Source organism: Eucyclogobius newberryi, unplaced genomic scaffold (genome assembly GCF_026437365.1).
Source record: "Eucyclogobius newberryi isolate DKJ021-1_F unplaced genomic scaffold, fEucNew1.0.hap1 SCAF_19, whole genome shotgun sequence".
NCBI classification, from domain to species: domain Eukaryota; kingdom Metazoa; phylum Chordata; class Actinopteri; order Gobiiformes; family Gobiidae; genus Eucyclogobius; species Eucyclogobius newberryi.
The window spans coordinates 19,015,092-19,030,070 of record NW_027315823.1 but is presented as its reverse complement, the minus strand read 5'-3'; positions in this window follow the sequence as shown (position 1 = coordinate 19,030,070).

The window sequence follows — 14,979 nt, the reverse complement described above, 5'->3', positions numbered from 1 at the left end:
GGTAGAGGCAATGGCCTGATTATCAGCGTTATTTACACCATTATAGTGATGCAATTGTAATAATATAACAGTGCCAAATGTGTTTGTCTCATTTGTTTGGTTTTTGTCCTTTACTGTGCATTATTTATTGCATGACAATCAGACTGGTGTTCTCTGTATCTATCAGTGTGGTCATTATTCACTCCATCTGCAATCAGGGACATGAGGCTGTGACCTGTTTAGCCATCATTAAAGTCATCTTGGACAAAATCATTAGGCCTAATGTTGGACTATTCCTCTTAATGGGCATCACGGCAAACATAAATGTGTGCTTTTGTTGATGGGGCTGCACCTGGTAACCCCGTGACATAAATAAAGAGAAAAATGAAGTGAATTACAGGGCTGCATGAGTTTTATCAGTCCTGTCAGCACCTGCATATAGCCACACGTTGAGCTAAATTGAAGCATTTATTACATGTGCTGAGAGAAGCAGGTTGCAGGTCGACCCACTTTAAGTGTAAAGTGGAATTGTCTCCACAGCTGCTGTTCAAAGACTCATGGATCCTCCAATTACGGCCAGGGAAATTGTTTGTTTTGAATCAGATGTCCTCTGGCTCAATCTGTGCTTTGTAATTATAGAGTAGGCTAAATAAGTTGTTCTTAACTTGTACTGTCGTGTAGGATGTTCTTGGGATTCATCCTCCGACAGGAACCATTATTCGCAAAGCAGATTCTTAATGTCCTTTTTTAATAGTGATGTATTAATATTTGTATTGACGCTATGGCTAACGTTAATTTCATTTTTAAATTCCCAGTATGATATTAAACTAAAACAGAGACCAGAGAAAGTGTGAAACAAAAACAAAATTAAAAAAGGTTGTAAAAGGTATAATAGAAAATGAAGGCAAATATTGTCTAAAATGAAAGTCCATCACTTTTTTCCATTTCAACATTGAGTTTAAAAATTCACTCTTTTCAATTTTTTTTTATTTCAACCAGGTCTTGATTTTCTGTGCTGTTTGTGTCATCCATTTTCTTGTGATGGCCTCCTTCCCCGCCAAGATTATGGTAAAAAAGTATCCAATCACAGTGTCCATGGTAGGGGTTTTGAGGCCCAAATACATCGTTCTGAAGTCGAGAGGGGTGGCAATGTCAAAAATAGTCTGCAATGGTTTTTTAATCTCACTACAGTATAGAATCTATACTGTAGTGAGATTAACACATCAACAATCATATATTTTGGGACTGTTCTATTATTTATACTATAGATAATAGAGCAGTCCCAAAATGCATGATAATGATGAGCATCCTGGCAACCACAATTTCTCTCAAGCAATTGGCATTTCCCTGTGAATTGTGAGCACTTTGACATGGTGTTCTAAAATGCAGTGATACATTGTTTATACCATGTTTTGTTGTCCTCCATTGAGATGTACACATGTCCCACTCTTCAGCTGTCAAAACAAAACTACCTTCTCTTTCCCACTTATTTTTAATGTATTTAGTAGAGTCACTGTCCTGATTATTAAGGCACTTATATAGTTTCAATATTATCATCCTTGAAAGTTGCACTACAGCACCATCTTGTCAACTACAACGTTCTATTTTCATGCAGGTGACTTTCTTGTTACGTGCTATTACTTTAAATAAAATGTTATAATTTACAAGCTGATTGTTTTTAATCCACATTTCCGATTGTCAATTCTCCTCCTTCGTTCACAGTAGTTATAGATGTCACTGGACCTAATGACAGGTTAATAAGTCAGCAGTAATAGTAGGAAGGTGAGGTGAACAGTGCTTTCATGTGATGGATTACCTTTGGTCCTACAGATTGCACTGATAACGTCATGTCAAGTGCCTCGGGGTCAGGCTGTGCTGTCTTCATTCAGAATAAATAAATGAATGGTTTGTGACGGTAGGCTGTACTCTCTAACCACAGCTGCCGCTTGACTGAGACGTGACAACCGTTCTGTGTATGATTTCGCCGTGGTTGAGAGAACGATGAAAAGAAAAAGAGAAAATTACTCTTGAGATATTGAACAGAAAGACAGAATTGTGGTCTTTTTAGAAGAACAAAGTCTAGGTGCTCCTCGCCTTCCTCTTGTGTCACGTGGACCACATTTACCTGCTGCTGAACTCTGAACTCCGTCCTGCTGCAGCCTCCAGCCCCATTCTTTCCAGTTTATGAGGGGTCCCACTAACATAACTCAGAGGGTATATTAATGTGTAAGGCTCTATATATTAAAAAAATAAAAATGAATACAACACAAAAGTAACTGTCAACAATCTTGAGAACAATGCAACATATTTTGTCTTCAGTGATTGCACATTTTGCAATTTTGTGTGCTGACGGGGAGAAGACAGACTGTGCCTGTACTTTGCACACAAAAAACAAGTGATGGAGAAATATTTTGCATAATCCGTGCCAAAACATTTCCTAACTAGTTGTTCACGGCAGTGCATATCTTCTGAGCATTAGGGCCTCACAGCAAGAAGGTACTCGAGCCCCTTTGCCTCTGGACTCTTACCTTCTGACGTAGTCCTGACCAAACCTAGAGATGGTCCCCAGGCCTGGCACTGCTGTTGCACACTGCTCCTAAGAGGTTGCTCCAGTGGCATTAAAGAATAAACCAAATACAGGGAACAAATGTTCCAGCGTGGGAAATAAATATATGTGTCAATATATTAGTGCGATCAAATACTTTAGCCTTACAGGCTTCATGTGTGAGACTTGGCATGAAAGTCAAGCTTAGTATAGGGCTGAGTGGTACAAGTGAGTGGGCAAATAGAGCAGTATGCATCTGTTTTGTGAGTTGAGCAGGTCTGATCTCTGCCCCAGGTCAGGTGTATTATGGCTGTTTTCACACTCACAGTGTCAGGCAGGAGCTTGTATGGGTTCACGAGCAGGTGGACAGAGGCTAAATACCAAAGGGCAAATTCTAGCAGCTGAGTCTATACAATCTCTGTAAAGAAAAACATTGAGGAGACCTACTTTGATCACTGACCAAACAATTGTATTTATTTATTGACCTTTATTTAAACAGAAAATATTCAGATCTTAAAATAGGCTGTCCCCAGAGGGGAGACCTATGCAGACATGGGGAGAACATGCAAACTCCGCACAGAAAGGCAAACCCCGGACCGTTTTGCAGTGAGCTGGGAGCGCTAACCAGTGTGCCATCGTGCCACCCATTTAAATTAAACATTATCACACATTATTGCACATACATGTTTTTTCACAACTATTATCTTAACATTAAGACATGATGTGACTCAACCTTTCTCCAACACAGACGATTAAACTTGAGGTGTTTGGATGCAGGCCATGAGCAGATTTCACTAGTGAGGACAGGACCGTGCAGGCATTCCAAAGGTGTGCAGTAAAAACAGTGTCCCGGAGCCCTACACTGCAGCACAGGCAGCCGGGCAGAGTGGTCATGCCTCCCGCCGGATCTGTCACCAGCTTCTTAGTGTGTCCCAGAGTCGCTGACGGCCTGGGCCAGTGCTTTGTCTGCATCGCATTCCCCATGAGCAGTGCTGGGAACACCGTAGCATTGACACACATTAAGCCTGCACCATTTGTCATCAATGAAAGCATCTTCATTGTGGAGGTGTTGGCTTAAACATTGTGTCGTGAGTCTCTTTGCTCTGAGCTTTGAGATTTTTTGTTTCATGGCCTGTGACAGGTATAGACTGATATGATGGCCAATGTATTTTCAATATCTTTAAATACACGCTTTTAATTATGCAAACTTACCTGCAGCAGATGAAACCCCAGAGGAAATGTTCTCAACAGCATCTAGAATCGATTAACTCCAGGAATTGAGCAATAACTGCTAACCACATGCCACACACAACTAATTACCCTGCAATATCCTCCTTATGAGAACTACAAGAGTACAAATATGTTTCTTGTAAAACAATTCTAAATGAATCTGAAAGTTAATAAAATAAATGTTAACTCGTTATTGCTTCTGCAGGGCATGCTGGATAAACCACAATACAACAGGACACAGAATAAAGAAACATTTCAGCATATTTTACTTGATGGTTTATAAAATGAGTTACAATGAAGCATCTTGGGGACTCTTTGGAGACCATTGCTCACAGGTGGCATGTTTGCAACATGAATCACTTGACTGTGGAAGTCTATTCAGAGCTAAAATAAATCACCTTGAAACTGAGCTGATGTTGGCAGCACAGCACAAGAAGCTGTGATTGGTTCTGACGGTGTACGGAGACGCCATGCCACACAGAGAGGCAGGACTAGCATCCGTCAGCACAACCATTATCCTTTGTTGTAGCCAAAACCACCTTCAGCAGGTGATGATAGTCCAGGTTAAAGTGCACTGGGCTGAGAGAAGCAGTCTGAGCACCACAGGCTCAAATACCCAAATTAATTCATGTTCAGACACACATTGATAAATTGTTTTATTACAAGAGACACAATTGGTACACACATTGCTTAAGGAGAGTATAAGGCCTGTTGGAATACTAGATCCCCATAACTGTCATCCACGATCACCTGCAAACCTCACCTGTCAGTTCAGTTAGGACGTTTTGTGAGTCTCTGTCATTATGTGCACACATCTTCACTGGAGTCTGCACAAACAACTGGTAGGCTCATTTGACACTTTACTTCAGCAATTATTGCAGGATTTGCCACATTTGATCTTTTTCTTCTTGAGGACAGGTGTGTTTGTTGCATGCACTTGTTGAACGTCTCAGCCCAATCACTAAACGCCTGTATGTTTATCAAACACACCTCATGGTCAAATATCTTCACTTCAGACGAGGCTGAGCAGGGAGCAAACAGGAAGTGCCCAGAACAGCGCTGACAGACTGTCAGGGAACAGGAGTGGAGCTGTGTGCGTTTGTGTGCTGCTCAGGTGTCATGTCTGCTCGGATCTTCAAAAGCCACACCACCCTGTGATTTGGACCTGACCTATGACACATCACAACCAAAACATGTTTTTTGTAAGATTCAAAGAGTCAATTGTGCCAGAATCTTGTGTTTTTAAAATAGCATTACGGCTACTACTAAAAGTAGTTTATCTGTGGAGCACAATTTGTACACAAGTCACACAACAACAGGAAAAAATGCATTAAAAACAGATAAAGACTTATAAGAGAGAAAAAGATAAAAGAGAAGAGTGAAAATAAGATCCTCTCCATCATGCACAGCTAAACAAGATTTGAACATGTCACGCAATCAAAGAACGAGGAGTGTTTACTTTACCTTTGACTTTACCATAGCAATTCTCAAACAATTTCTCTCTGTATTAGAGATTAATCAGCTTTATTAGTTAGGACTAAACATTTCAGTTTCACGCAGCTAAAATCTGAACCAGTCTTACTAATAAAAAGGAACTATTACAGATTAGAGAGAGCATTCTTCATTACAGGAGTGTTGCAGCTTCACTACAGGATGTTTTGCAACTAAAGCTATTGTTGGCTTATCTCCAGCCCATGCAGTAAGATTACAGACTCTAATGATTCAGAGGCGTCTCAAGTTAATGTTGTGTCCTAGTATAATGTTTACATTTCTTCTGAACCACTGTAATTATGTCCTATCACACAGACGTCTTATGGATATCAAGTTTACTGACATCTTTTGACCAGTGACAGCTCTGTCACTCCAGGCTCTGGTGAATCCCCCGTCTGACATGAGCGTGATGCACTGGAAAATGGGGAAATCCCAACCGGAAAAGCTTGAGGTGGACAGTATTGAGCCCTGAGACAGAAGAGAGGTTTTCCTTTGTATCAGCATCAATATAACATCATCACATTATCATGCAGCCAATAATCATTTCAAACAAGAGAACGCTCAGGTGCACTAATGCTTCTGTAATGGGCAAAAGTGGATATGAGACCTATGGAAAGACAGAACGAATTTTGTTCCAATTCTTCTTGGCAACTTTTAAAGATGTCAACAGCTCCTCTTTTCTTAGAAAGCTGATGAGCACCTGCAGTTAATACAAGGCATGAACAGATCACAATAAACACATCCACAAGCCCCACATCAACGCAAGGTCAGGAGGGCCCTCAGGACTCACCTGTGCAGACCCATACTCTGTCCTCCATGACTCACTGTCCCCCATGATGACACACACTGTCCCCCATGACGACACACACTGTCCCCCATGTCTGACGACACACACTGTCCCCCATGACTGACGACACACACTGTCCCCCATGACTGCACACACTGTCCCCCATGACTGCACACACTGTCCCCCATGTCTGACGACACACACTGTCCCCCATGACTGACGACACACACTGTCCCCCATGACTGCACACACTGTCCCCCATGACTGCACACACTGTCCCCCATGACGACGTACACTGTCCCCCATGACTGCACACACTGTCCCCCATGACGACGTACATTGTCCCTCATGACTGCGCACACTGTCCCCCATGACGACACACACTGTCCCCCATGACACTGTCCCCCATGACGGCGCACACTGTCCCCCATGACGACACACTGTCCACCATGACGACACACACTGTCCCCCATGGCTGCACACACTGTCCCCCATGACACTGTCCCCCATGACGGCGCACACTGTCCCCCATGACGACACACTGTCCACCATGACGACACACACTGTCCCCCATGGCTGCACACACTGTCCCCCATGACGGCACACACTGTCCTCCATGACGGTACATTCTCCCTGTCCCCATGACGGCACATTCTCCCTGTCCCCCATGACGGCATATTCTCCCTGTCCCCCATGACGGTACATTCTCCCTGTCCCCATGACGGCATATTCTCCCTGTCCCCCATGACGGTACATTCTCCCTGTCCCCATGACGGCACATTCTCCCTGTACCCCATGACGGCACATTCTCCCTGTCCCCCATGACGACACATTCTCCCTGTCCCCATGACGGCACATTCTCCCTGTCCCATGACGGCACATTCTCCCTGTCCCCATGACGGCACATTCTCCCTGTCCCAATGACGGCACATTCTCCCTGTCCCCCATGACGGCACATTCTCCCTGTCCCATGACGGCACATTCTCCCTGTCCCCCATGACGGCACATATTCTCCCTGTCCCCCATGACGACACATTCTCCCTGTCCCATGACGGCACATTCTCCCTGTCCCCCATGACGGCACATTCTCCCTGTCCCCCATGACGACACATTCTCCCTGTCCCATGACGGCACATTCTCCCTGTCCCCATGACGGCACATTCTCCCTGTCCCCCATGACTGCACATTCTCCCTGTCCCCATGACGGCACATTCTCCCTGTCCCCATGACGGCACATTCTCCCTGTCCCCATGACGGCACATTCTCCCTGTCCCATGACGGCACATTCTCCCTGTCCCCATGACGGCACATTCTCCCTGTCCCCCATGACGGCACATTCTCCCTGTCCCCCATGACTGCACATTCTCCCTGTCCCCATGACGGCACATTCTCCCTGTCCCCATGACGGCACATTCTCCCTGTCCCCATGACGGCACATTCTCCCTGTCCCCATGACGGCACATTCTCCCTGTCCCCATGACGGCACATTCTCCCTGTCCCCCATGACTGCACATTCTCCCTGTCCCCATGACGGCACATTCTCCCTGTCCCCATGACGGCACATTCTCCCTGTCCCCATGACTGCACATTCTCCCTGTCCCCATGACGGCACATTCTCCCTGTCCCCATGACGGCACATTCTCCCTGTAGATTCTCCCTGTTATGCAGAATCATAACAAATAACCAGCATCTGGGTTTTTGGACGATCTTTCAATGTATAATCTCCTGAAGGCATCGCATTAACAAGTCCTTCTATTTAGGAAATGTTACTGTGTTATGACCAGCACGCTGGACATTGAAGGCATATATGTATCCAAATATGGTATATATATATGGTATATAGTATATATATGATATATATGGTGCATATATATATGGTGTATATGTATATATATATATATATATATATATATATATATATATATATATATATATAATATATATGTATGTATGTATGTATGTATGTATGTATGTATATATATATAATATATATATATATATATATATATATATATATATATATATATAATAGCTATAAAACTTCATAGTTAAAGACAGACAGATGGCCTTCAGAAAGAAAACAACAAATAAACTGTTATTTATATTGATTACTATGTGTATGTATGTTTTTAATAAGGCAGAACAGTGTTTTAATTTAGGCTGACGCAACAATCGATATCTTCCAACACCAAGGTGCTCCATCTGACAGAAATGACAATATTGAAAAAGGCTGTTTAATACTTCATGATTTTCCATTTCTGTCTTGATTTAGATGCAGTTTGTTACTTGATTAATTTTTCGTTCTGATTGATACAGTAAGGTATGAACAATTTTGTTTATGTAACTGAGATTATTGCGTCAAACAGCAAATAGCAATAATACTGATACCACAGGTTACATATCACAATAATATCTTTACAAACATCATTTTGTGCAGCCCTACAGTGTTTAATACCACACATGGGGGAGGAGAGAGGAGCCAATCAGCAGAAATGGCAAACAATTTCACCAGAATGTGCTGAACTAATGATATGCTGATGATTTCTCTAGCTTTGGCTCAAATGTGGTTGCAGCAGGAAGGAGACTTTATATATAAAAAAAAAAGGTCTGTCTTGATTGATGTGAGCCGAGAGAGGAGAAAATCCTTGCTGTAAATGTTCACATTGAAGAGGAGCAAAGGGACTTACTGTGAGCCCGGGGCAGAGAATGTAATAATCCGATGCATTCATCATACCAGCAGAGCAATTAAACACGACCTGTAGCTTCTTGCTGCCTCACAAAAATGTGACCAGCTCCAAAGGTCAGAGTCTTTCCACTTTGTTATAGGTGGCACCGGGAACATTAAGAAGATCAATGAGACCTCAGTGAGACAAAGGAGCTGCATTCTTCACTCGGAGGATTGGCGGGATTCATTCATACTGCGTTGTACTCGGCAAGTACGTTTATGAGCAAGAGAAACATGCAGAAGGCCTTCGAATACACATATTGATAAATAATCAAACATGACAGAACACGTAATGATAACGAAACGTAAAACATTTAAATGAATGCAGAATGTGAGAAAAAAACAGGTGTTGACATGTTTAAAAAGGACATTTTTCTCTGTACACATGATCTAACCATGTGCTACAGAGTTAAATAAACTGTTTTTTTTGTAATTGTGGCAGTATGGCCTGCGGGCAGACCATGCCACTTCCTATTGGCTAATCATTAGGGCCGTTGGCCAATAAAATGTTGTTCAGTTTTGTCATTCATCCTCTGACCTACGCACTTCCTGGGTCTGGGTGTTGCTCCACGTACCTCCGCTCTCCAGGTAGTAGTTGTCCCTTTTGCTAATGCGATTCGATCGTGTAGTTTTACTCATAAAATGGTTTCTGTGGTTTAGTGCCGTGGCCTGTCACCTGGCGCCGCTTTGTTAACGCTCCGATGTGATCTCTGTTGACTCGGGATTGTTGTGGTCTCGCTGTCATGGCCCCACAACGCGTGGTCCCGGGCAGCTAACGTGATGTAACCTAAACTCTCTGGAGCAGCGGTGTGCGCTGGAGCCGTTGCCTTGCCCTGCCCTCTGTTGATATGGATGTCTGTGCCCTGTGTTGTCCAGATCCACTGGACTCTTAAAAGACTATACATCCACGCATAAAGAACTGATACAAACTGTGTTGTTACCTAAGCCTGTGTTAAAGTATTTATTAATTTAATAGCCTGTTAAATAAATTACATGTGAAACTGGAATCTGCCTCTGTATAATCAAGAACGAATCTGTGTCCTTTTAGTTAGTTTCCGGGTGTAAGCCCGGTGGCGTTGTTGGTTTTATTTTCTTTTATTTTTATTTAATGTAAATTAGTTTAAAACATTTGTAGTACCACCCGAATGCCACATAATTAAATTCCTTTATGACTGCATTCTTCGTCCCTTTATCTTGTGAAGACCATATGCTTTGTTTTTAAATTGATAAAAAAATAAATACAAAATAAAAAAAAACTGCAATATAACAGACAAAAAAGATGTTGTCCAAAGCAGCAAATAATGTAGAGGAAACCTTTTGCCACACTGAGATAAATTATTTACTATGTCTATTCTTAAAAGCAGGCGATTTAAAATGCTCTTTATTGTTATTTTTGATGCCAGATGTGAGTGATGAGTGACAGGTGACTGGACGTCGCTCACCTGTGATTTTGTTTCGACCCTTATGTTTTGTCAAAACAATGCTTCTTTTTACCAACACCTGTGAAGACACTAACATTACACTTATAAAGATCTATGTTGTGCATTTGAACACACACAAACACTTAAAAGAAGACATATTATACTTTTTTTCATCATTATTTTAAATTTTTTCAATGTACGCTGCAATGTTGATTTAAAACAGTAGTATTGACTTCCTGTTAGAAAACTGATAGGCCTTGCTCTACTACCATTTCCCAACAGCAAACAGCAGAATTGTATTTACCGTATTTTCCGGACTATAAGTCACAACTTTTTTCATAGTTTTGGCCGGGTGCGACTTATATGTGATATTATTTGTTATTTTCGCACTTGCAACCTTATTTCACTCTAGTGCAACTTATATATGTTTTTTCTTCTCTATTATGCATTTTTTGGCTGGTGTGACTTCATTATTGAAAAATCACTTTGTGTTTGACTCTAATATTGTTTTGCCCATGTTCCCTCATCAATAGCTTACTCAGAGTTGCATGTGTGTCAAGTATTGCCCTGTATTCAAGTTTTGAGTGAAGCATTTCTATTTTCATCATAAAGACCATACTTAGTAACCATAAGTATATTTTATAGAACATGCCCCCTTTAGATCCATTTGAATGTTCGAAGTCTGGGATTCCGGAGAACTGGAAAATAAGGGCATAGATCATTTATCCCACAAGTATCCCAAGAGTGCATGGCTTAATATTATCCTCAAACAGATTCAGTCAAGGAGAGTCGTGGGCTCTTTGTAATTTGAAGAGTGAATCTCCGTAGCCCAGTTGTGGAGTGACCTGAGTGCGCGGTGGGCTCAGGATCAAACAGTGCGCTGGACCTGAGAGAGCATCACTTGTTCAGTACAAAGCACATGGAGCCAGGGCCCAGCCTCCACAAACACACCGCTGGACCACTTCAAACAGCAGTGGGCTCGCAACCTCATTAGCGCACATGAAAGAAAATGCATTCATCTTAATGTTTGTTTAATGCGATGCACTGACCGGCACGATGCGGCCTCACTTTAGGTCCGAATGACTGATACACACTGTGGTGCTTTCCTCTTGTGTTCAGGAAATATGTTGTTATAGAAAAATGTTGAATGATAATATTGAAACTACTATGGCACTGATATAATAACTCCAAAGCATGCTCATCTCTGTAAACCCCTTCCTAAGTGTATGATGTTGACATTAGCATTAGTCAATATCTATAATCAATCATTGACGTTATTTATTCTACTGAGAAAATGATATCGTACGACAACAAAATAACTGCCGTATTTTCCGGACTATAAGTCGCAACAGCCAAAAAATGCATAATAGAAAAGAAAAAAAACATACATAAGTTGCACTGGAGTATGAAATAAGGTTGCAAGTGTGAAAATAACAAATAGTATTACATATAAGTCGCTCCGGAGTATAAGTATATAGTATAAATATAAGTCGCACCCCGGCCAAAACTATGAAAAAAGGCGCGTAAAATACGGCACCGTTAAATTGTCCCTACTAATGCTAAGAACATGTACACATGGTAAATAATGAGCTCTAAAAACTATTGTCACATCTCTCATTTATTGAACAATAAGTCAATACAGTGACTATCTTTACAGGTCAAACTGGAAGCTCAAGGTGTCAATTAAAAGATGTTAACTAATACATTGGCTTCATTTCTTCGTTTTTTTTGGGGGGTACTTTTACATTTAATAAAGTCAAACACACTAACATTAACTAATGATTTGTTATAGCCATTTTTCAATCGTTCAAAGACCGTTGGTGAATATAACGCAAACACAATTATCCAACTTCTAAAATGTGTGTGTGTGTGTGTGTGAGTGTGTGTGAAAGAGAGAAACAGAGAAAGAGAGAACTTCAGGAGCCCATGGAGCCTCTTTGATGGACAGATAGTGCTAAAAACATGAACCTGACTAAAGCCAGGGAGCTGCTTGTCAGTGGTTTTCCCTGGAGGCCGGAAACAATCAGCGCAGGCATGATGAAGTGAGCTCGGCCCTCTTTTACTGTCAGTGCCAGAGGGAACGCCAGCACAGGTATGTCTGCTCATATATCCATGTAGTTTATGCAGTATCGCTCATAGTTCACACGGTGCCATTATCCTTTTAAACACAGAACGTTCCCTCATGCTACAGTCAAAATGTCCCGTAAAGAACAAAAAAAAACAGGAAGTTTACCTTCTTTGAATTCTGTGAATATACTTTTATGAAATTGAAATTAAGTTTTTTGTAGTTTTTCCTTTTTGTAGTTTTTCCTGGCCGAGAAGGAGAGTCTAAGGACAGAGGACCCTGGGACATCGTCCCTCGCCACCACAGACATTGTTGATTCATTTCTCGCTGTGGCCCTCAGAGGCAACTGTTGTTGTGATTTTGGGCCTTACAAAAAAAAAATTGATTTGATTTGATGATTAAGCATTTCTGGGTTATTATAATTAATTTAAGATGCGTGTTTTACAATAGAAATGAAATATTTGTTTCATTTTCCCTTTCCACTGAACACAACCTCTTTTTTCCAAAAAGTTTATCTACATGTTTCCACAGTTTGATTGCCTTTTCCAGACACTTTTCCATCCCCACCTTTTTCTGTATCAAGGAGGAGCAGTTTTAATTATAAATGACTTTATAACATGATGGAATATTTCTTTCCATAAAACTTCCATCCAAGACAAATAGAGATGGAGTAACTTTCCATAACAGCAGAATCCAAAATAACATTTTGCTGTAGAGCTGATGTTTTACCTCAGTGCATAATGATGACTGTACAATTACAATACTGCCATATATACTACTGGTATATATGGCATGTGTACATTTATAAGGTGAAGGGTATAGATTCCAAGGGAAAAAAGTAATTTGATACATTGTTCAAGATGATGTTTCCCTAGATAAGTTGTGTCATGAGCATCAAGACTGTGATCATTGTTTGGGTTCTTGAAGTCAGATTTGGCTTGTTATGTTGTCTGTAACATTATTCAAGAAAAGAAAAAAAGACAATTTTGGCATCTTTAAGTTAGATGGTAAAATATTAGGGGAAAAAAAGGTTATTAGGCCCGAGCGCCACAAGCTGGCGAGAGGCCTATTAGTCTCGTAAGGCCGTGCGAAGCACGGCTGCGAAAGTGCGCACGTAGTGCGCACGAAATCGAGCGCGATGCGCTCGCCCACTTCCAAACACTCACTAACGCACTCCTCCACTCATGCACGCCCCGTGCATACTAATTAGTTGTAGGAAAATGGAACATTACCGTTGTAAACGGGCGAAGCCCGTGCAAAAGTGCGCACTAAACGAGCACTTTACATTGAAAGCACTCATTTGCGCTAAGTACCTCACGAATACGTTCCCCATCTCTTGCATGTTCCGTGCAATAATGTTCATGTTTGCATGTAATGCAAAAAATGAACATTATTACTGTATAGAGGGCCAAAAACACAAAGTGGGCGGAGCCCACTCAAAATTAACGAAAGTACCCGTCAGTGACCAGGCACCCACACCATGAGGTAGGAAAGCGCTCGCGCTTTCCGAAAATGTATAGTTTATGATATTTGATAAATGGGAAACATTGTTTTCGCATCGGAATATTCTTCTTCTTCTTCTTCTCCTCGGGACCAACCCCCCTATTTTTCACCCAGTGAACATTGACGAAAAGTCACAAAAATTTGCACACCTCTAAAAATCGTGCCTCTCTACATTCTGGCTATCTCCCTTTTCTAAAATTTAAAAAATTGGCGCTTCAGCGCCCTCAAATGTACCAAAAATGCATTAAGATAGAAAATGACCCAAAAAAAATCTTATCGTAGAATCATGAAATTTGGCGCAGAGGTAGATGGTGACAAGAGAAGTAAAAAATATTATTACGGCAACGCCGTCTGCCCAACCAAATGTTGGCCATATTGGTTCAAAAATGGCTAATTATGACTTGGGAGTTTTTCCAAACGTCGTACTTTTACAAACTCCTCCCAGGGCGTTGGCCCTAAAAATCTGAAATTTGGTGAAAATGCTACTGAGGAGTGGGACATCAAAAGTTATCCAAATTACATTGATACCTCTCACGGTCTCTGTGCGGCGAAGCCGCAAACTGTAGCTAGAATTTCAGAAATCTCCTATATTTAAAATTTATGCCGTTTGCGCAAACAAAGTCCGAATTGCGTCAAATTAGAATCAGTTGTTAAACTCTTTGGCCTAAACCTACTTGAAGTGAAATAAATTAATTTGGCGCCACAGCGCCCCCTACAGATTTTATATGGAGGTTGAATGTTTAGTTTTGCGAAATTATATGAAATTTGACACACAACTCAATTTCGGCATCCCCATCAAAAAAGTCAATGAGACCAATGTCATAATTGTTACGGCTTTGCCAACAATGACCGAAACCTCCCATGTTATTTCAATGGGGAAATTGACAGAACATGTTTACACTTTAGACTTTCACAAACTCCTCCCAGGGCGTTAGCCCTATTAACCTGAAATTTGGTGAGACTCATCTTCAGGGGTAAAAGTTATACACATTTTTATTCAAAGAGTCACGGTGTCTGTGCGGCAAAGCCGCACATTTTGCCAAGAATTCTAAATAAAATTGCTTTTTGATGGTAAAACAAAGGGGAGAAGATGTGACAGCGTCACAGATTCAGCAGTAGGCGTAATAAAAGGACAATTGGGGCGCGTTAGCGCCCCCTCCTCTTGCGGCGTGGCGGCGGCGGCGTGGCGAGGGCCGATCATTGCCGCTTGCGGCTATATTTTTATTTGTTTTT